The sequence below is a fragment of the Anarrhichthys ocellatus genome, unplaced genomic scaffold (genome assembly GCF_004355925.1).
Source record: "Anarrhichthys ocellatus isolate YVR2014 unplaced genomic scaffold, GSC_Weel_1.0 scaffold29, whole genome shotgun sequence".
Lineage (NCBI taxonomy): Eukaryota > Metazoa > Chordata > Actinopteri > Perciformes > Anarhichadidae > Anarrhichthys > Anarrhichthys ocellatus.
Genome location: NW_022280059.1, coordinates 3,193,084 through 3,213,916, shown reverse-complemented (window position 1 = coordinate 3,213,916; position 20,833 = coordinate 3,193,084). Strand labels below are relative to the sequence as shown.

General features: G+C 40.0%; 1 protein-coding gene across 12 annotated transcripts in view; it reads left to right on the top strand.

Annotated features, from left to right (window-relative positions):
- The first annotated feature begins 4,098 nt into the window (after positions 1-4,098).
- tenm4 (teneurin transmembrane protein 4) overlaps positions 4,099-20,833 on the top strand; it is a 148,916-nt gene continuing 132,181 nt past the window's right edge. For all 12 annotated transcript variants that reach the window (XM_031863524.1, XM_031863521.1, XM_031863520.1 and 9 more), the window contains exon 1: positions 4,099-4,610. The gene's annotated coding sequence lies outside the window, so the exon portion shown is untranslated. The remainder of the gene's footprint in view (positions 4,611-20,833) is intronic.

Genomic DNA, 20,833 nt, shown 5'->3' with positions numbered 1-20,833 from the left:
GTGACAGAAGCTGGGGTCGGTTTGGCAATTTGACGAGAAAAGCCTCAAACTGGTTCTACAATAGAAAGCAAACAAAACAATCGGAAGTGGTATTGCATGTGCCGTCATCTTGAGAGGACAACAAGCAACCGAGAAGGTTCTAGAAATTGTAGCACTGAAAGTTGCCATCACCGAGGCAGCAGGGCCAAATGCAATGTAAACCCTAAATAGTGTCTCAATTTACAAAGTCTTCTCAGGCCAAGTCGCTCTTAAGTGGCCAATTTCAGGAATAAAGCGGAAGAATAATGGGCGGTTCATCACAGCTGAAAGTTTCTCTAATTGCGATTTACCAAACATTTTAGGTCCAAATGTGCCCCCACCTCAAGACTAATGAGATGGAAAGCTGATTTAGAGTAAGCAAGGGTGTTGTTATTACAGAGATGGCGCTGCTATGCTACAGCGATCTCTACATCACACATTTGCTGCCTGAGGTTCGTCAAGCAGAATGTAACTGAGTTAATGGTGGTTCTTAAAAATCTTTCATTGGGTTCTGATATTGAGCCAATAAATAATATGAATTCCCAACCTAATCAGTTATTACTGCCAATGCTGAATGCCAAAACCTTTCGCAAGTATAATGTCTCATTATTTACACTGATCATTTAGTCCGCTCTTTGAGCAATTTGTGTTGTGATTATGACTCACAGTTTTGAAGGAATTTATTTATTTTTTTTCAGAAAAATGTTGCTTTCAGTGTCGAAGCTAAAATCACATTGCTTGGAACAGCCTGCTTTTTTAAATTTTGTTTTTTAAAGCATCCCCTCAGATATATTACTTATTACAGGGAACATCTTGAAAATTGGATTTTTCGTTTTGTTTTGTGTACTTCTGTGCCTCGGTTATTTCCCACTGTCATAAAGTGTGTTCTTAGTTTCTTTTCTTGAAGCCATTAAGGACAGTGACTGCTAGCAGAACCCTCCCCACATATAGATAGGGCTTAAGCTTTTGGATGTTACAATTTAAACGAATGTACAAACCAAATATATTGGTGGTAGTCCCGCGATACCTGGCAATCGGAGCTCTTTGTCTGCCGAATAGGTAGCTAGTTGAGCGAAGTGTTTAAACACTGACTTGTGAGTCTAGACGGAGAGGTAAATATTTCAGAATTGTTTGGTCATCCCTTTGATATTTTATAGAAAAATATCTTGAATGTACTTTAAGTCCAGTGATGAATATCTATTGTTCTCATCTTCCAAAATATGTTCTGCTGTGACAGATAAGATGCTACAAAAAGTCACATGCTCAACAGCATTACAAATGTATTACACATATCAAGAAACCACATATAGAGCGCCTGTGTTTTCTAATCAGCAAATCATTTACAAAGAAAAAGAAGGGAGTGGGGTACAGCATAGCCAACATTGCCTAATTAGGAGTTTTATGGGGCATATAATTTGAGTCACAGCTCTAAGCCTTGATTCAAAAGCAAACACGTGTTTTTTATTTGGATATAACAAGAACAGTTATTCACAGACTGAAATGCAGCCCGCTATATTCTATTGATTAACAGCAGTGCTCTGTCTTTAACGAGTTTATCATTTATATTAATACAACACAAATCAAATAATTATGTCTCCAGTTTGAAAGTCATTGATCTGATATTTGATAATGGCAAAGAGAGGAGATATGGATCTTCAGTAACACGGTTAAAAGATGTTTTCTGTATACTGTCTCCATCCACATACTATACAGCACGTTCGAATTGTAAGTGATAATGAAAGCAGACGACTCTGCACATTTACGTTACATAATTGTCAATTCTCTGAACAGGTACTGTATCTCCATCTGGAGTTTTGATGAGAACAGCTGTACAGCTGTGATATGAATACATTTGTGGATGTAGCGCTCCTTGTTCTGTTCTTGGTACATATTTCATTCATCTTAGTCTTTCTACTAGCTGTGTTTGTTTGTACTGTAGTTCTGCCTGCCAGCAGGAGATCCTCAGGTCTCCGTGCAGGACTTCCAATAGACAGTATATTCTGTTGCCATATTGAACTATTGAAACTAATGGAGACACAGACTTAATTCAAGATCCTAAGGGGATGGTCGGGAAATCAATTAAAATTTAAGTGACAGGAATAATGTTCAGTGTTGGCAGACGCTTGCACTCTCTAAGTGCCTTCTTGTTTCTACTATGGCTATGTTATACTTCTTAAATGCTGTATTGTTTAATGTCTGCCAATGTTGTTGCTGTTATCTGTGTATGTTTGAATTATTGTTTTGTTCTATATTTCTATTTTCCACAGTGACCCAGTTTCACCACAGAGACCATTCATTTTGAATTTTGTTTTACTTTAAACCTTTAAAAACATTAATTTTCTTGCCATTTGAGGGCAGCGGGAACAAGTAGTGAACATATCATCACTTTTTAAGTTCAAGCAAACAGTTGCTTATGTTCTCTTCCAGCAGATAAAAGCAACATTATCCTTCATTTGAAGTCATATTTCTGGCCATCTTTGTAAAGTTAAGTCAAATATTCACTCTCTATTTTAGCTCTGTTTTTGGTCTCCTCCAACTCCTGCAGGAGATATTTGTCTCTTTAGCTGCTAAATGCTGCTGTGTTCACAAGCTCATTGCTAGCTGTGTCTGTCTGCTCTTTATGGTGCTGAGCAGGTAGTGCACGGTAGGTTTTTTTTTAATTTTTTTCTCTGATTCCATTCACAGTATCACATTGTTTACACATTGTCACTGATACGATGAAGCTAATGATTATGCAAGTTTTAATGATAGGTCTAAAATAAATAGTTTATGAATTGGCTTCAACCAGGAGTCTTTTTTGTATCAGACACAAATAACCTAATTGCAGTTTGTTGCCGACTGGATGAAAACGGCACAATGGGTTTATCATTCAGATCACCGCTTTAATCAGCTTGAAAAATTGGGATTTTCAAAATGACGTATAACAAGCAATCAAGTCTGTTTGACGGTCGAGTACAGACTACCACTGTAAGATACAAGATGTGCATCAATTTATTTTTTGCACATGGGGCCACATTGAAAGTGGTGCGTAACCAGTGAATAACAGTCTACCTCCTGCAAACATGAGCCTGAATGCAGCCTCTCAAACCGGCCCCTTTCCTCCGGTTGCCTGGGTCAACGGCAAATCTCCCATTCCCACAATGACACGGCCACAATACCAGACTTCAGTTTTACATTTGAAAGCATATTTAACTTTTCACTCGACCATTCACAGCCCGTGAGCAGTAAGACTCTGAGCCTGGCCAAGATTAGCTTTTGGCAGACAATGCAGTGAATTAAAGGCCACACATGGCCTCTCTCTTGTTCTCTGGTTGACCAAACACACTTCCAAGGCCAGGAACTCTTGACCAGTGTTTTTAACCCTCAAGGAGAAACTAGGAATGGGAGATAAGTATATGGCAATAGATTACGGACCCGAAGTTGGCCAGACAAAAGTGTTGTCAGATGGAACAAGACAGATGGTCTTGTTCCTCGCTAACCTACCAAACTCTAGTGTCAGAGGTTTCAGCAGAGGTTGAGAAAACACTTGGGCATATTGGCAAACGCTAAAATGTTTAGTTGTATGCATTTTAGTTGTCCATTGAGACATAAGGGAGCCTATTAGTATCTCAGTGCTAAAAAAATATGCATGTATTCTACGAGAAACCTCACAGTTTAAGATAGCAAATATCTTAAACATCACAGTTAATATTCAGCAGCTGTTGCTGTTCCTTCTTACATGTTTATATATGTTTATATATATGCATAAACATATATAAAATGTGTTCTGCTTTGGTATGACTTGGCACATCATGTGTCATAATTCACATATTTTTTAATTATTTATTGTTTGTTGAAAAGTTTGTTGGAAATTCTGCATAGTCACTTTAAAACACAGCCATAAAACAGATTGCAGAGAGTCATTTAAAACTAAACACAAAGCGAAGGCTCGAAGGCTAATAACGTTTGCACATTGTAATTCTCTGTAGGATTTTTTTTTTATTAGGCTCTAGATGTTTTTTCGAGGAGAGAAAACTGGGAGGAAAAACAGAAACGGGCAGATATTTGGAGGGAGTCTGGCTCAGTACCGAAGGGGGCGACCACGCACAGTCGCACACCCATCCCTGCTCCAAAAGTCGTAATTGTAAATCGTGAGGGACCACGCAGCTTGTCATTCCCCACCATATCGGCCGCCGTGTCACCTGATCTCGCTCCGGGGACCATTTCACGTATTTCTCCCGGAGGGATTTTTCACGGCGTTCAATTAGGTGAGCGCGTGCTAATGGACATCTTGGACTGCTGCCTCTCTCATCCATGTGTGCCTCTCTGAGAGCGCTGTAAGCAGCGGCAGTAGTCGCGGCAGCACCTTGGAACAGCAGCAGCAGCAGCAGCAGCAGCAGGAGGAGGATCTGTTTTTTTCTGCCGTACCGTGTCGTGCACAGTGGAAATACACTCGCGTGCTCCGGGTACTATCAAAACGAAAGGGAGGGAAGAAGAAGGAGACGAACGAGCAGAAGCATAAGGGCTCTTCTTTGGGGAGGGTGAGCACCTCAGACTATACTGCTGAATTGTCAACGGGACAGGCCTGCTACATTGGATGTGTCTTCAGAATGGTAAGGTTAATTTTGGTGAGATTTATTTTTGCCAGTGTTGCAGAAAGAAAGAAGGAAAGAAAGAAAAAAAAAAACAGACAGCTGCACACATGCATCACGCAGTAGCGGAGCGCATACGGAGAACTAATGTAGGGAGCCGCGATCAGTTTGACTGCGTGTGTTTTGATCTGCAAATGCACCGTTTGTTTATGCCGTCTTCTTTCTTTTCTTTTTTTTTAACCAATGTGCCCTTTCTACCCGCACGTTATTCCTCGGACAGGGAGGGATCGACGGTGCTTCGGAACGGCGCAGCACGGCGCAGCAGCCTATACCTGCTCCTCGGTGTTTTAGCAGCCTACCGGGTTCCGTAGACCGCCTTAACCTCGCACTGTGTGCATTTGATGGTGAGGGATCAAAAAGTCCACCGTTGCCTTTTTTTTTTTTTTTATAAATTCGGGCTCGGGATTAGGAATGGCTGCAGCGCGTCCTAAATAACGTGAGATATAGGTACATAAATAACGGATGAAGACGGACTAGGACTTGCGCTCTGAATGTAGAGGTGGGTGAACGTGCCCTGCTGTATGAAGACTAAATATGAGCACAGAGCTCGTCTTCTTTAACGGTGTCTGAATAAGCTTCCAGTTGCAGTACTATGAACGCAGCTGTTTGCATTTAAAGGCGTAGAGAGATGGTTATTGGGACTGTAGCCCCCCCCACACACACACACACCTTTTTTTTATACAGGTGAGTCCATAGTCAACTTTATAGTAGCCTCTATATCGTCGTGTAGCACTACCGCGCCAGTGGGTTGTGTATCGGTCTGCTGGTCTCGCTTTAAATGGAGAAACGCTTGGTAAGGCTGAGGGAAAACTGCATAGCGGATAGTTTTGCGATAATAAATAATACAATTCACAAACGGGTCTTCCCAGAAATGCTGTGGTTTTAACAACATGAAAACAAATGATGAATCATTCGCTAAATATAGTCACAGGTCATGTTAAATTACATTTTAGATGAACCACAGTTTATTTTTACGATTCTGTCCTGTTAAATTCATGAGGCAAAGCTTTAACAACTGCAACATCACAGGGGGTCACAATCAAACCAATTAAGTCGTGTGAAACATATTAAGAGACCCCCCCCCCCCCCATTTGAATGTTCTGCAGTTCACAAATATTTGAGACTGGAGAAGTAAAAGCGTGAGTAGGACCCCTGGGAGTCATTGTTGGGGCCCTACACAGACTAGACCAGCTCTGCACTCTGATTGGGCATGCTGTAAGACACATACACACACACACACACACACACACACACACACACCTCGGAGCGTAGTGATGTAGTAGCACTCATGCTGGTTATAGATTTTGGTTTTACGCCACATCACAGCAATATAGATTATTGGTGTTATATATTAAGGGAGAATTTATCCTACATTAAAGAAAAATATACATAGTAAGAGTTGTGTAAAATGTTAAATCAAAGTGACCTGATCTTTAACTAAAGAGTTTACACCTTTGTGTCAAAACAAGTCGATCCAAAAAGGAAAACTGCCCCATTGTGATCTAAGTGGGTGTTTTAAAGATTAATATTAATTTGAAGAAAAAAAACATTTTCAGTCTGAATTTGTAGTGAAACTTTTTTTCAGGACATGCTGCAGTGCAGACATCAGAACCATTACAACTTTGTCGTGTTGATGAGCTCTGAGAAGCAGCCTCAGCACTGGTTTATCTGCATGATAAGAGCGGGAAACAACCTTCCCTTTGTGATCACAAATGAAAAATCTGTTGCTCGTCTTTTTTCGCCTTTTGTTGTCGTGTCATTGTGAAAAGAAACGCAGAGCTAGTCTCCAAAGGACAGGTTGCGGAAGGAAAGATGACATGCAAGTTGCAGTTGGACCTTGTTACATCCCATAAACGATTGTCGCGTTTGAACTAATGTTGGCAGCGTACGGGGGGGGGGGGGCAGAACGATGACAGAGAGGAAACAATGAAATGCCTCCGTCCCTCTGGAGTTTTCCAGGGTGATGATGTGTGTTTCAAGTAATAATTGTTGGGAGAACTGAACGGTCATCTAGAGAGGGGAATGGCTCCTATTGAGGGAAATAGATACTGTGGATGGTGACGACTGTGGGAAGATCATGTTAAGTGAAAATAAGTCAGTTAAGTAAAAACTACTATATTTGATATTTACATTTAAATTATACATAATTTGTTTTCCTGTTAATTCGTATAGTCAGTGATCCTTACCTGCTTTTTCAACTTGGCAGCATCGAGTTTAACAAAAGGAGAGATGAATTATCTCGCCTGGAGCATTATGTTTGGTTGAAGCTGCATTCTGTCATCTTGTGATTTATCACACTGATGGGTTACAGCACTTTATTGGATATGAAATCTACCCCCCCCCCCACCCACCCACACACACACGCACACACACACACACACTCCCACACACAACCCCCTAATGTTGACAGCAGAACTCCAGACTTTGTGTGATAAGTTGAGGACACTGCAGGAATCAGAAGCATGTGGGTTTACCAAGTGACCAACTGATTGTTGCAAAGCAATTTTTTTTCTTCGTGGGTAGTAACCATTTCTTTCCTTATTAATTGCCTCAGATAGCAACAGATATAGTCAAAGACCTCAGATTTATGTTTGCAACTTCAGAACAAATCTCTATTGTGTGCTTCATACGCTGCATCGTTCTAATTGGGCAAGCAGAGAACTGAAGTTATTTTAGTTCAGTTCTTTTTGTGGCTGTTGTCGACCTGACCTGGGTTTTTAAAATAGAATTCAGTTGTTTGTTTGTCTGTGTGTTTTGTGTGTTTAGCCCAATCAGAAAGCATTATGGGTTCCTTGTGAGATGCTGAATCAAATCATTTAAAGTGACAAGACAAAAGCTAAGGATTTTTTTTAAACAACTAAATAGCCTGAACATTGTGTTGCAGAGCAGCCCCGGCTTGTCAATTTCGCCTTGGTGTTGTTTACTCCAAAATATACATATATCAAAACGTATTAACTATTGCTCTAACAAAGCTGTACTGACTACAGTGCCTTGGAAACCAAAAAGAATAGAAAATGATGACGAGATGATCTTTGTCTCATATAAGAATATTCACTTATTTAAAAATGAAGGGAAATATGAAGAGAACAAAGAAACATTTGATCTCACACCTAAACAAACCAGAGACTTGCATTTTGGTGATAGATGATAATAGTATGAAACATTATATAGATTTGGTTGGATTTGTTTCGATCTCCACATCCTCTGTTATCCTGGAGCACTCCAGTCTTTACGTTTTCCTCTAAAATCAGATCCTTTTTTTCAAAGAAGTGGAATCTTACACCTGTATGGTTGCTCTGAAAGTCAAAACCACTCAAAGAAAGTACTTGAGCAGTGCGGTTGAGGTTGAAATCATGCACTTGAGCCCCCAGACACAGTGTAGCGTTTCTCCTCCCGGGCACACGGCAACAGAGCAACAGACTCCCCTTTGTGTCCGACATTTCATAGAAGGCATGTAGCAATTTTTTAAGATGACTCTCATTGCCGCGGAAGCTAATGACCAGGTGTGGTGCTCATTATCCTTACATACGCTGCTTTGATATATATTCTAGTCCGCTCGATGCCACGGTGGAGGAGTATTATCCTGTCCATGTTTCTCTTATAATCTGCTAATAGAACTTTAGGTGTTTTTTTTAGAGCACATCCACAGTGACGGCCAGTGTTGGAAGTCCCACTTCATGCATTAATCCTGCATATCATACATTAATAATGCAAACAGTCCTTTGTGAATCTTACACTGAAGAGATCATTTTGTATGTTTTTTTTTTTTTGCCAGATCTGCATCTTATTTTATGTTTTTTTTTCTCCAAACACTTGATTATATTAGTGAATGTTGGAGAAGAAAAAAAACCCACATCAGAGGTTCTGTCTTGTCTGCTTCTGTAGGTGACACATTAAGATCATCATCTTATGACACAAGACTTACAGTTCTCTGGAAATGTTCAGAATGATGACCGCAGGGTGTCAGAATAATGGAGTAAATGTCATTCCCTCAGATGTATGAATCTGTCTATGTATCTTAGACAGACACGTTAGGACCCCCCCCTCCCCAATTAGCCTACATTAGTGCTTGGTCTAATCTGTATATCCGCTTGTACAATGTTGCCTCGGTGCATCACTACAAAGATGCCACAGGAGGTGGAGTACATCCGCTCCTAGTTTACATGCATCACAGAGACATGAATCAAATGTTGATGAGGCTAGCTAGATCATAAACACTCTAGTGTGACTAATGAAAAAGAAAAAGTGGTTCTTGGCAGATTTCGCCGGAGTTTGCTAATAAAATGGTGACCTGTGGAAGCAACTAAGCCCCCCCCCAATTTGCTCTGATAGAACATATTTGGCATTGCCGGCCTCAAAAACCTGTTTGTTTGATTGCCCGTCATGCACCGAAATAACTCTCTGCTGATGGAGAGAAATTGAGAACGATCAATTCAAACTGCTCCCAACCACGGCTCACAGACTGACTCTGCCCAGCTGTCGGGTCAATGTGTTTTACACCACTACAGTTAAATGCAGAGCAGCAAATTGCGCCACTCGCATGCACTGTGTGGCCTGGCGCAGCCGTGGACAGCAGATGAAGAGGCCAGTGATTTGAACCTCAAATCATGTTCAAGTTGGAAAAAAAAAAAAAAAGCGACAGGAATAATGAGATGTCCTTACAGTTGTTGAAGGTTGCATTATGAGTGCGATGTAGCTGACAGGCATCTCGTTCCTTGCAGCTATCGTACTAACAAAGTGGCATCTTGTGTTGTCTGCATCTTCGAATCGTCCCATCAGAACAGCCTCCCTCGTGGCATTTCATCATGACCTGGATAATCTTATGCAAGATAGTGAAACGGCAGTTAATTTGCAGGTAATTAAACCCCAGTGGTTTACAGTTGGATAAGCAATACAGTAAGGCTGCAGTCAGTATGTGTGATGCTTTTGAATGATTATCTGGCTACAGCACTATCAGGGCTTTTCATATTTTACAATGGATGCATGGCAATGGAAGCTCACCTATAGCCAACACAGCAGAATGCTTTTTAGTGAGGAGTGGTGGCAGCTCATATGAAGTGATCTACTAATATTCTACTGATACTGAGTTGTGAACGTTTCACCCCCCCATCACAGCAGTGAGAGGTGGGTTTAATAAACTGCTATATGGTGTCTCTGTTTTCAGCGGTGCTGTGTGTACTCTCAGCTCGTCTCAGGAACACGGGATTTCATCAGCTGAGATTTATTTGCATCATTGAGGGAGTAGTTGCTTCTGCAGTGTGTAGTTGAAAAAGGGAAGGTTGTTTGGAGGTCTGTGGCTTGTAGTTCAAAAGCAGAAACTGATATGGTTATGCATTTAGGAAGTAACTGATAAAGTAAGGTTGTTTTATTTAGTATTTGAACTCGGCATGAATAGCTGTGCTTTGCTAACGAAATATACTCATTAATGTTTGTCTAACCATCATGTTATATGTCTTTTTCTATTTATTTTGTAATCTTTGAATTACACTGTAGTTTACTTGCCTCCATTTTACCTGGAGGACATTTATTGATTGTGACAGTGGCTGGTGGACAAACAACATGCAATCTTGATACAATCCTAATACATAAATGACAATGGATGTACTTGGTTGTGGGCTTTCAAGCCTTTCAAAGTAGGCATCATAAAATGTTGCTGTGTTGTCTCGGCGTGACTTTTGAAGGCCAATTGTCAGGTTTAACTTCTCCGTGCTGCAGTGAATTCTTCTCAGATCTCATGCTAATTTGTTGCTGAGAGTTTAAGCTGTGATTGCTATGACAGAGGCATTTTTAAAAGGATCCAAATTAGGGCTACATTAAAGGGAAGGTGGAGGACATTTAGAGGCTTTTAATACTTCTCACTGATTTAAGCCCCTTCTTTCGACATTAAAACATTTTCAGATCAGAGTTTTTTTTTATAAGGTTGGCATCAGCTTCCTGTCAGCATCTGTTAAGACCTAGTCTTCCAGATTGCAGGCAAGTGATTATATCCTTTTAAAACTGTAGTGAAAGTTGATAAGTAATGGAACACTTTAACATGTTATACTAAACGGTAGAACTAGGGATTAAAGGGATTCATTTTTCGGGAGGTTTATTCCTCTTTCTTCCCTTTTACACTGTTAGAAAATCACACTGTGTGTGTGTCATCTGGATGTGCAGCTTGAAGTAATGTTAATTCAGCCAATGGATGTAAGATCAAGTAGCAGCTACTCTCAAAGGCAAGGAAATAAACCTTCTCCAACACAGCCTGCAGCTACCTGAACCCTTGGAAATGTAAGGAATTTACATAAGAAGGGCATCTACATGTTTAGCAGCTCGGTTTGAAAGAAGACTGGTGATGACCTCGCAAACTCTCCGCACTTTTAAAGCCAGTGAGGCTGATCGCCATCGTGGTGGTATAGTACAGTCTTGCCTGTAGCCATGACGATGGCTCTGGAAACATTTACTTGAGTGATGAAATAATGTTGCGGTCTGTATTCTGTCTCCCGCTTATCCAAGCAATCAGAAAGCATCTCACGGAGAAATCACGCTTTGATTATGTCCATGTGTATGTCAGTGCACGCCAAGGGTCAGCTTTACAAGGGTCTATGTTTGACAAGAGACGTTAGAAGATTCGCTCTGTGCTGTAACGGTCCCGGGCCAAACTTTTGACTGAAAACTGTCTCAAACTGGCCGGCTGTGTCAGACACATCAGAGTCTCTCCATCCAGCCACACACCAGGGGTGACATCCATGACACGACCTCGTGATTGTGCTTCATTTTTTTTCAATTCTGTAATAAGAATTTTTTAACCCCCAGCTCATTCAAAATTCACTTTAGCTTCCCTGAAAAATTCACTTTTGTTTTCTCTGCAGAACACTCACATATTTTTCAAACCTCCTGCACAACCGCATAGGATTTATATATTTTTTTTTTCCAGGGCAGGGTAGTGATGAGAAGGAGTTGTCAATATATTTTGCAAGTGTTAGGCAGCAAAGTGGAGTGATAGCTCTCAAGGGGCCTGGCCTTAAGCTGTTATTCTATAAATATTAATAAAGCCCACTAGCCCTGCCAGGGAGGAAGCTAACAGTTTGCTCATGTCACAGACTGGGCTTCAATGTGACAAGTTATGAAAAGAGTGATGAGACGACAAAGGCGGGAAGATGACATTTAGTGACAGGCCTCATTTTTCAGATATGAATGGCGTCAGTGAAAACGGAAGCCGAGTCTGCTGACCTCTCCCTTTACAGAACCGTGACCCATCAAACAATGCCTCCGGTGGCTTTCATGTTTGGTTTATTCATTGATTGATTTATTTATTTTTTCAGTCACCAACAAAACAGAATATAATCACATGAAGTATGGGAAGACGTTGCGAAACCATTGATGGACTGATCGATTTTGGATGCATTTGGAGGGCGCTCTAGAGAAACATAAGATGTGCTGGTTAGTTTAAGAGAATAAACAACTTGATGCTCTCATGTAGTCCTGGCAGCAGGACTGGGAATATTTTCCAGATTTAATTCATCACAATGCACAAAAATAAAGTAAAAAATGTGATTACTCTCAGAATAGCTTGCCTATTTATTCCACAGGCTTGTTTTAGCATTCTCACAAGTTGCCTCATATCATGACCTATTTTTCACAAAAGCACAAATGCAATGTGGTTATTGTGTTGTTGTTTTTTTTTAAACTTTTCTGGCAATCAGTGTTCTCGAATCTCACACAGGCCTGTATATCTACATGCCTGCTTAGCTGGAAGAGTAATGGAACCAACAATGCAGACAGACTTAGAAGGGTTTGGCTGCGGCTGACATTGCTCTGCCAAGATGCACTTGTTGCATGCAGCTAAGACCGAACAGCAACGCGGCGTTTTGGCATGCTGATAGATGTGGGTTTGCTGTGTTTGTATTTCTTTCACGGTCTGCAGTACATGCAGGTATTGTTTCTGTGAGAGGCCGAGACCAGCAAATTCAAAACCATCCGCAGAAAGCAACACTGACAGACGTAAAAATGAAAAGAGTTGATTTTAATGAAACTGTCACAGCTACTGTGAGCTTGTTTGTACTAAATGCAACTGTATAAGTATATGGGTTGTTCCACAGAAGAAGTAATCCACAAGGAAGATTCTGGTCTGGTAGCATTGTCATCAAATTGTGTGGCAGGGTACATTAAGTGACATATGATGACAACACATTTCTTTGTGTATTTATTTATTCAATAGGGGTTAAAAGTGTGTGAAAATATGTTGGATTAAGTGTGACAGAAAGATGAAGTCGCTTTGTTTGTATATTGTCCTTGTTGATTCTATGTCAGCAGCAGCACTGATATGGGCTTTGCTCCAGGATGTGCTGACATCGCCTGTATCTTTGCTTTTCTGCACATTTTCTACGTTACAAATACCAAGACAAATCTACTTGGGCTTTGTCTATACATTGCTTCCTAAAATGAACCTCATAATAGTAATAAGAAAAAATCTGTCACAAGCAATTTATGATTTTTAAAAATTCAGTTATGTCAGTTCATTAATACGTTCTCAACGTCTAACTTACAGTAGACTGTGCCTTGAGGTCATCTCTCAAGCTGTATCTAGACAGAGCCCATCACTTTAAACGAAAACAGTTTGTTTCCCCAAACAATGAATGCAAATTGTAATATATTTTCTCTCCATACAGTATTTCTACATACAGTATCTTTTCACTCTATTCCCATCACACATTAATATTGAACCAAAGGAAACCGTCTTGGTCTATACTGTAACAGCCTGGTTAGTTATTCCCCCAGCGTTGCCTCTATAAATTGCAAGCAAACGTGAGTTAGTCGCCCTTATCCAGAGATTCAAGAACAGTTGCATTTACAGACACGGCTTCAATATGGCAACCATTGTGCGAAAACCCTTGTTCCCTCGGCTTATGGTATCCGAAGCATTTGTATTAATGGCATTTCACACCAGCGAGGAGATAATTCCTGTGTGGTAAGGTGTAAAATTGAGCAGCTTTGATGTTAAGCGGCCTTTTTAAGATCCGAGATGAGGGTGTTAATTAGTTGACAAAAATCTTTCTGGTTCTAAAAGTTCCCCCCCCCCACTAATCCCTCTGGCCTGAGATCATGTTGCTTCGTTTCAGTATAGTAGTATAGTAGTGAACACATGTAAGGCAGTGCACCTGTATACATTTTTATTAATATTAACAAAAAGCATTTTTAGGCTCCCTTACTTTTACTCAATTCATGTTCAGAAATATTTAATAGAATATTGCTTTTATGTCTTTTTTAAACTATGTTTTTGTATTAGTCGTTTCTGGAATAAGCCATGTTCTGAGAAGGCATCCGCTGTCACACATTAAGATGCTGTAGTACAATTTATGTAAGCGATCATCAAGGTAGCCCTGTAACTGGTAAAAGTTGACCATTTATTTGTGGTCCTTTGTGTGAATCAGTGAATCATGACAGCTAAATACACAGCAGGTGGAGCTGTGATATTTAATAGCTCAGGGAATATTTACCTTGATAGGTTGTCCAAGCAGGCAATTCCAAATGTGCCATACAGGAGGACATAACATATAAAAGAGGTCATGTTTCAGGTAACTCTGCCAGCTCCGGCTTTTATACTGAAAAGAAAGGCTTTCTGCGTCAATTATAGCAACACGTAATACAGACGGAGGGTTTTACGTTCTTTCATAGTATTTAGAGGGAATGCCTGGCAAAATATCAATGCAATTCCTGGGTTGCACATACGGCAGAAAAAGCAGATAATAAGGGAAGAAATATGGCCACATTGAATGTTGAGTCCATTTTCTAGTGCACCCTTTTTCCTGTCTAAAATGTCTTGTGGACGCTCCAATGGCAGATATTCAGATATAGCTCCTATACTGTGTCAGGTAATGAGCGACAGTGATCACAATGCTGACTTTGGTGATGGGATGGAGATTAGGTTAGTCCAAATCACCACAAGTCCCGCAATACCTGTAACCGCTGCAATTGTTGCTGCATTGTTTCATTCATTCCTTGAAATATTTAAACAAAAAAACGTGCTAAAATATCCAAATATAGATGTTTCTTACAAACTAGGGGTCTGCAGTCAGTCTCTAACTATATAAGTTAACACGTCCTGCAACAGCTTCATAATAGAAGCCTTGTAGTGGTTCTCCAGCGGAGGGCTTTTATGCGTCAACACTTACAGAACACCTCGTAATAGCTCAAATAGCAAGAGGCGTATCAGAGAATTGAGCAATTATCTGTTAGATGAAAGTAAGAAATGAAAATGTAGAAATAAAACTAAACTCCCACATTACGTTGGAACAAAAAAACAACAACCATGAAACCTACTGTACATGCTGTGCCGATCAGTTCTCCATGACGTCCTCACAGTGCGGTTGATGGCAGGAACCAATCATGGGTTGGCCGTTCTCCAAAAACAGGACCGTTATTTCGTGCGTCAGCGTGGTCACCCCCCTGCTGTGAGGCTGCGGTGCAAATAGAAGTTAGTGTGGCGCTGAAGTGTGCAATATCAAACCAATGGAAAAACAACATTGCAGTTGTCTATTATCAGCCGCTTTTCAAACTTCGGCTGCCAAGTTCTGATGTGAGTTTTATAAGTATGCAGAGTGAGCGATAGCAGGAGGCCATAGCTGAGCCATGCAGTCAAATCACCCTGGATGCATGTTGCTGCACTGCATTCTGCTCTTTTTGAAAACCTACCATTGCTAATGAGGCCACTGAAAGATTTTCATTGTAACTGTCTTGGAAAATAAAATCCACGCAATGTCACATCTTGGAGCTGCAGGAATAAGAAAAACAACACGAAACGACTCAATTTGTCCAGAACAGCTGTTTTTTAATTAGAGCTGCAACACCTAATCGATTAAAACCTTTTACCTCTTATAGGCTATATATAGACTTTTATAGCTAATGCTTGATAAAGCTAACGTCTTTCTGTCTGTTACGTTTGTTTTTAGATTAACCTGTAATCGAGCGTTTGTCTCCGTCAAAACTGAAATCTCCCGGAGACGGCATATTTAGCTGAAACTAGGTCTGACAGACAACGGAGTACGACGTAATGTTATGGAATTTTTGGAATATTTCATGCCATTAGTTATACGGACTACAGTAAATCAGAAACTTGAGAAATATCTGATCAAATACATGTATATTTTAGTTACAGTTACTTTTCATATTATAGTACACTGTACTATAATATGATTAAATTAAATGAAACGCTGGGAACGAAATATAAATGATCTAGCTTTATCTAATCAAATGAATATTCAAATTATAATCGACATATTAATTGAGTATCAAAATAGTTGCAGCCCAAATGTTAATTAGTTTTTGATGTTTATTGTTTGTCACATACTAACAAACAGCTATAAGCTTCTAACACTGTTGCTTCCAATGCATTCAATTACCCAAAAAGTTAGAGAGTTAGAAACAAAATGAATCTCATGTTTTATATAACGGTCAAAGCAGTTTCCAGTTAAAAATAAAGCAGGTCTTGAAATATAACCAGCTGCAATAATTTCACATCACAATGCTTTTGAGTGTGTGTTGGTGTGTGTGTTTGTGCGGTTAGTAGTAATAAGCGATGAAGAAAGGGAGAGCAAGACAAACAGAGAAAAAGCAGCGTATAAACAGTTTGTGTCTAATTTGTACCTCAGCTCATGATGGAGCTGGAGCAGGAGGCAATTCAAACTGGCCTCAGGGTCACAACCAGCATTTTTATATTTGGGGAAATTGAATAAAAACACTGTTTTTATGTTACTGACAATCAATGTTTTTGTCCTTTTTTTTCTTCAAGCAAATGCATCTAAATGGCCGATTTTGGGAAAGCTCAGAGGTCTGGCATATTATTTACTTCATTTTGAGCTCTTATAGAGGACAGACACTTCCTTTGGTAGTGTAACATTTCAAACAGCCTTTTTGTATTTATGCAAAGATATTGCGCTCAATAGCAGTTAGTGACATGTTAATAAAAAGTGTAAAGCGTAGTGATCTAGAATATGTGTGAAGGAAACTTGACATTTTCAAAGACGTGCTGACATAGGTGTTACAAAGCATGAGGTGATAGATAGTTTAACCTGCCAGTATAATAAAGCTTGGACTAACTGCCTTCATGCTTGTTAGTTTTCTGACTGTGATTGATTACATAGATAGGGTAGCTCAGTTCTGAATTTACATTTTTACATATTGCACTTTAGCATTACATAGCAATATATTATGTTATCGTGTAAGCCAGCAGTTATAGTTTAAAGCTTAAAAAGATGCAAAAAAGAAGAGAATACTTTGCTTTTTACATGTGCAGTCTTAAGTCATAATACAGGTTAAATTACATTGAAATCATCTGAATATCAAGTTTTAAGCCCAAGTATTTTATAGATTTTTCATGAATTATGACGGCTGAGTTTAGTTGAATTCAGATGTTGACAAATGTTTTCTATCAGGGTAACCCAAAGAGTAACTACAACCTGGCTAGCAAACCTAATAATCCCTTCATTGCTCTGTCCAAAGCATGTACAGTACACTACTTCACATAGTATAATAGTTTAATGCTACAGTACAGATGGGTGTGGTCATAGATAGAACAGACGTCCACAGATCTCAGTGCAGCTATGCATTTCCTTTATGTAAGATTCAGTGTGAAGTTGCTCTTCTCAGATACCCCCTCTTAAAGCTATAGCTGATAACGTCCTTTGGTGTGTTGAGTGTCAAGTATCGTTTTAAGATTTCAACGAATCCTTAATCATTTCTTTATCAATGGAGGTTTGTCATTACTCGGAAGCAGCTCCTGAGTATATCACATCTAATATGGCGTCATTTATTTTTTAATAAATGGCAAAAAAGAAAAAAAAACAGTATCTTAGATTAATTAAACGACCTTTGGGTATAAGACTCTTAATAAGCTGAGCACTGCTGCTGAAGGAAGTACTGCGCATAGAAACCGTTTGATGCTCTCCATGCATAGGCATGTGACCTTTTACACAATAACGCCATGCATTCTTGGATCAGAGAACATATTCTTGATTTCACAGCCAGCTTGCTTTTTTTTTAGAGATCCCACTTGCATGTTCAAGAGTATTGCTGCCGTTTGATATGTTGTACATGTGCACTGCTGAATAAGTAATGCGGTTGCCACAGCGTGCATGTGTTAACGGTGCAGATCAACAGAGTTGCTTGACGCGCTTCGAAACCCACTGACTGTCCCAAGTGCCCTCACAGCCTTTTCCAGTTCCAAGCACCAGCTTTAAAGCTGCATAAAGCATTTTTTTATAAAGCATGCATAGATGCAACGTAGCATCCTAAATGATAAAGGAGCGCAGCAAAAGAGAAGCCTGCTCTTACTCTGGTAAAAAGAGATGGCATACCAGGAGACCAGTTTATTGATGTCACTTCATGGACATACGTACATGTACATCTAGCTTCCTTTTGTCTTACAATGTACAGTGCAGCTCACGTCTGTTAGTTTCGGTAATCTGGCTGTCTTTCGTGTGGATTACACATGCTTCATTGGTGACGCCTCTTGATCTCAATTGACTCCCAAGTTGCACCGTTTTTATATTTTATCAACTGTTAAAGTAGAAGCACACTGTCAAAATGCCACACAGCAGGTAGAGGCGTGAACACAGCTTAAGGTTGTGGAAGTAAATCAACTGACTGTTTCCTCAATCTTGTCCCTTTATTTATTTAAATATATAAATTATATATATATACAGGGAGAGAGCTGTTTTAATCGGAGAGCTCTGGCACATCTCTGTCCCTCCCTCTTGCCCACTGTGCCACCCACTCACTGCTTCGCCGTGTCTCTACTGCTCAGCTTCTCATTGTTCAATGCAGCGTTGTGTAAAATGAACAACCTGGTTGGTTGGAAATGTTTTTGTTTTTTTTGGTGCTTTCTGGGCTCATTTTAAAATGGGGATTTTGCATTCCTCCAGCTTCGCTCCGTTTGGACCGTAACACTGATTAGAAGCAAACATGGAAGTTATTAGTTTCTTGCACATGCATGGGCCCAACTGGGCCGGTAGCCTGGCAAATTTGCTATCCCCGCAAAAACCGCCCCCCCCAAAACTACTCTCTCAGTTTTCATCTGAATGGTGATGGTAATCGATAGCGATGGCTCTGATGTATGCAAATGATCATCGATGCAAAAAAAATGTCACAGTAATCACTTTGTGGTGACACGTTACACATATAATGAAGTATTCCCTTATTTCAATTTTGTCACCTGCCAGTTGGTTTTTCACTTTAAATGTAAAACAGTCATCAAATAATATAATGTTATACAGGTCAAACAGTTTTGCATATGATGCACCATACCACCATATTAGTGTTATTTAAAGAAATCTTACTATGACCCGAGTCTGGCAGATATGAGTATTCTCAATCAGGGTCTAAAGGTGAATGTGCATATTGTAATTGAACGTGTGCTATAACACAGAGTGAAGGTTTCTGAACAGACTGTTACAGTGCTGGTACAGTATGACTCCAAGCCATCACTCACCTGTATTGTCGTTCCAAGTTCTCAGTATTCCAGGCCAGCTCTTTGGAAGTAGAGCTCTGCATGTGCCTGAGATGTTCTTTTTTTTTTTGTGTGTACGCCTGATCACAAGCAGAAACATTGAAAAGGATTATGTGATGGAGATCATGACTGGGAAGGCTGCTGTTGTGCTGAGTTAGAAGAATATGGAGAAAGGAAACTGCTGTGCTATACGGCTTGACCCGTAGCAGGGATTATTTATTGCTGTCAGCTGAAAAGCTCATAACTCCTGTTTTAGTTATTTATTTTTATTTGTTAGCCTCAGTTCAAGGACTCCGTGTTGCTCTGTGGGTTGAGAATAGTCTGTGGGCTAGTCCACACGTACACAGGTATTTTTTAATTTATTTATTAAATGTAGCTTTTTTTTTGCCCTATCATCCACGGCAAATTGTTTTTTTAGGTCAGTAAAAAATGGAGCTTTTATAAAACTCCCGTCTTGGGTTTAGAATTGATAGATCCGTTTTCAGTTTCAAGTTTCTGGCTGTGTTTTTGGATTGTGCGCCGCTATCTGCTTTGTGAGGCGTCACTAATGAGGCCACATGTTGTGTAGTGGCGGCATAAATACATGCATGAACGGCGGACGTGGCCCAATAACCTCCCAACAGGACTTTTTACATCTTCACTTATAAATGGACAGTTACTCATTCGCTATATTTAGGAACGGATGCGTGAGAATGCACTGCGTAGGTCACTCAATTGTTTTTGAGAATGGAGTAAAAAACCCTGTTTACAAAAATCTCCATGTATGTGTGCAACTAGGCCTGTGTCTGTGTCGGAAAAACCTGAAAACAAACAATAAAACATTTTCTGAAATGACATATTTTTGAATGTACATCCATAGGGTTTTTACCCACTGCAGTGAGACCGGTCTATAGCTGGGCTTGTTCCATCCATCCATCAATTTATCTGTGACCGCTTATCCTCCTCGGAGGGTCGAGGAGTGCTGTGGCAGCTGATCCCAGCTGACATTGGGGCGAGAGGAAGGGTACAACCTGGACAGGTCGCCAGTCAATCACAGGGCTGACACATATGAGACAGAACACCATTCTATGAGCCGTTTAGAGCTGCCAGTTAAGGGCTGATGTCAACTACATTCATTTATTTATTAATAGTCGTAGGATATCTTAGACAAATCACGAGTTGATTTCGCAGCTCAGGCACAAAAAGAGGCATTACGCTGTCGCTCGATTGGCCAAACCCCAAAAGGTAAAAAAATGACAAGTTAAGTGTAAGATAGTGAGCTGATATCGGAGCTGTTTCTGCCAGCAAGGTCTAGTCTGACCTGTATTCATGTGAGCTCCTGCTCATAAAAGAAGTAGCTTTAAGCTTCAGGAGCCCATAAAATCTCCTGCGTAATAAATCATATCAATCATCACACTGAGATGGCTCAACTGTTTCTTAATAGTAAAATTTTATGCATTATTATAAGTCAGTAAAAGGGCTTAAAACATGCTTGGAATAGCTCTGTCCTCCAAAAACTCATTAAAATGAGCCTTTAACTCGAACACATAGCCCTGGAAATGCCTCAGTGAAAGGGATCTAGATCACCTCAGTCCAGTTTAGTGGCAGCACATCATTTTGTATGCAAATATGTTCAGAAAAATATTTAAAAAAATTGTACTGGCCATAATAAACTGTATATTAAAATATATGTGGGATTGTTCTCAACACCCGCAAGCAA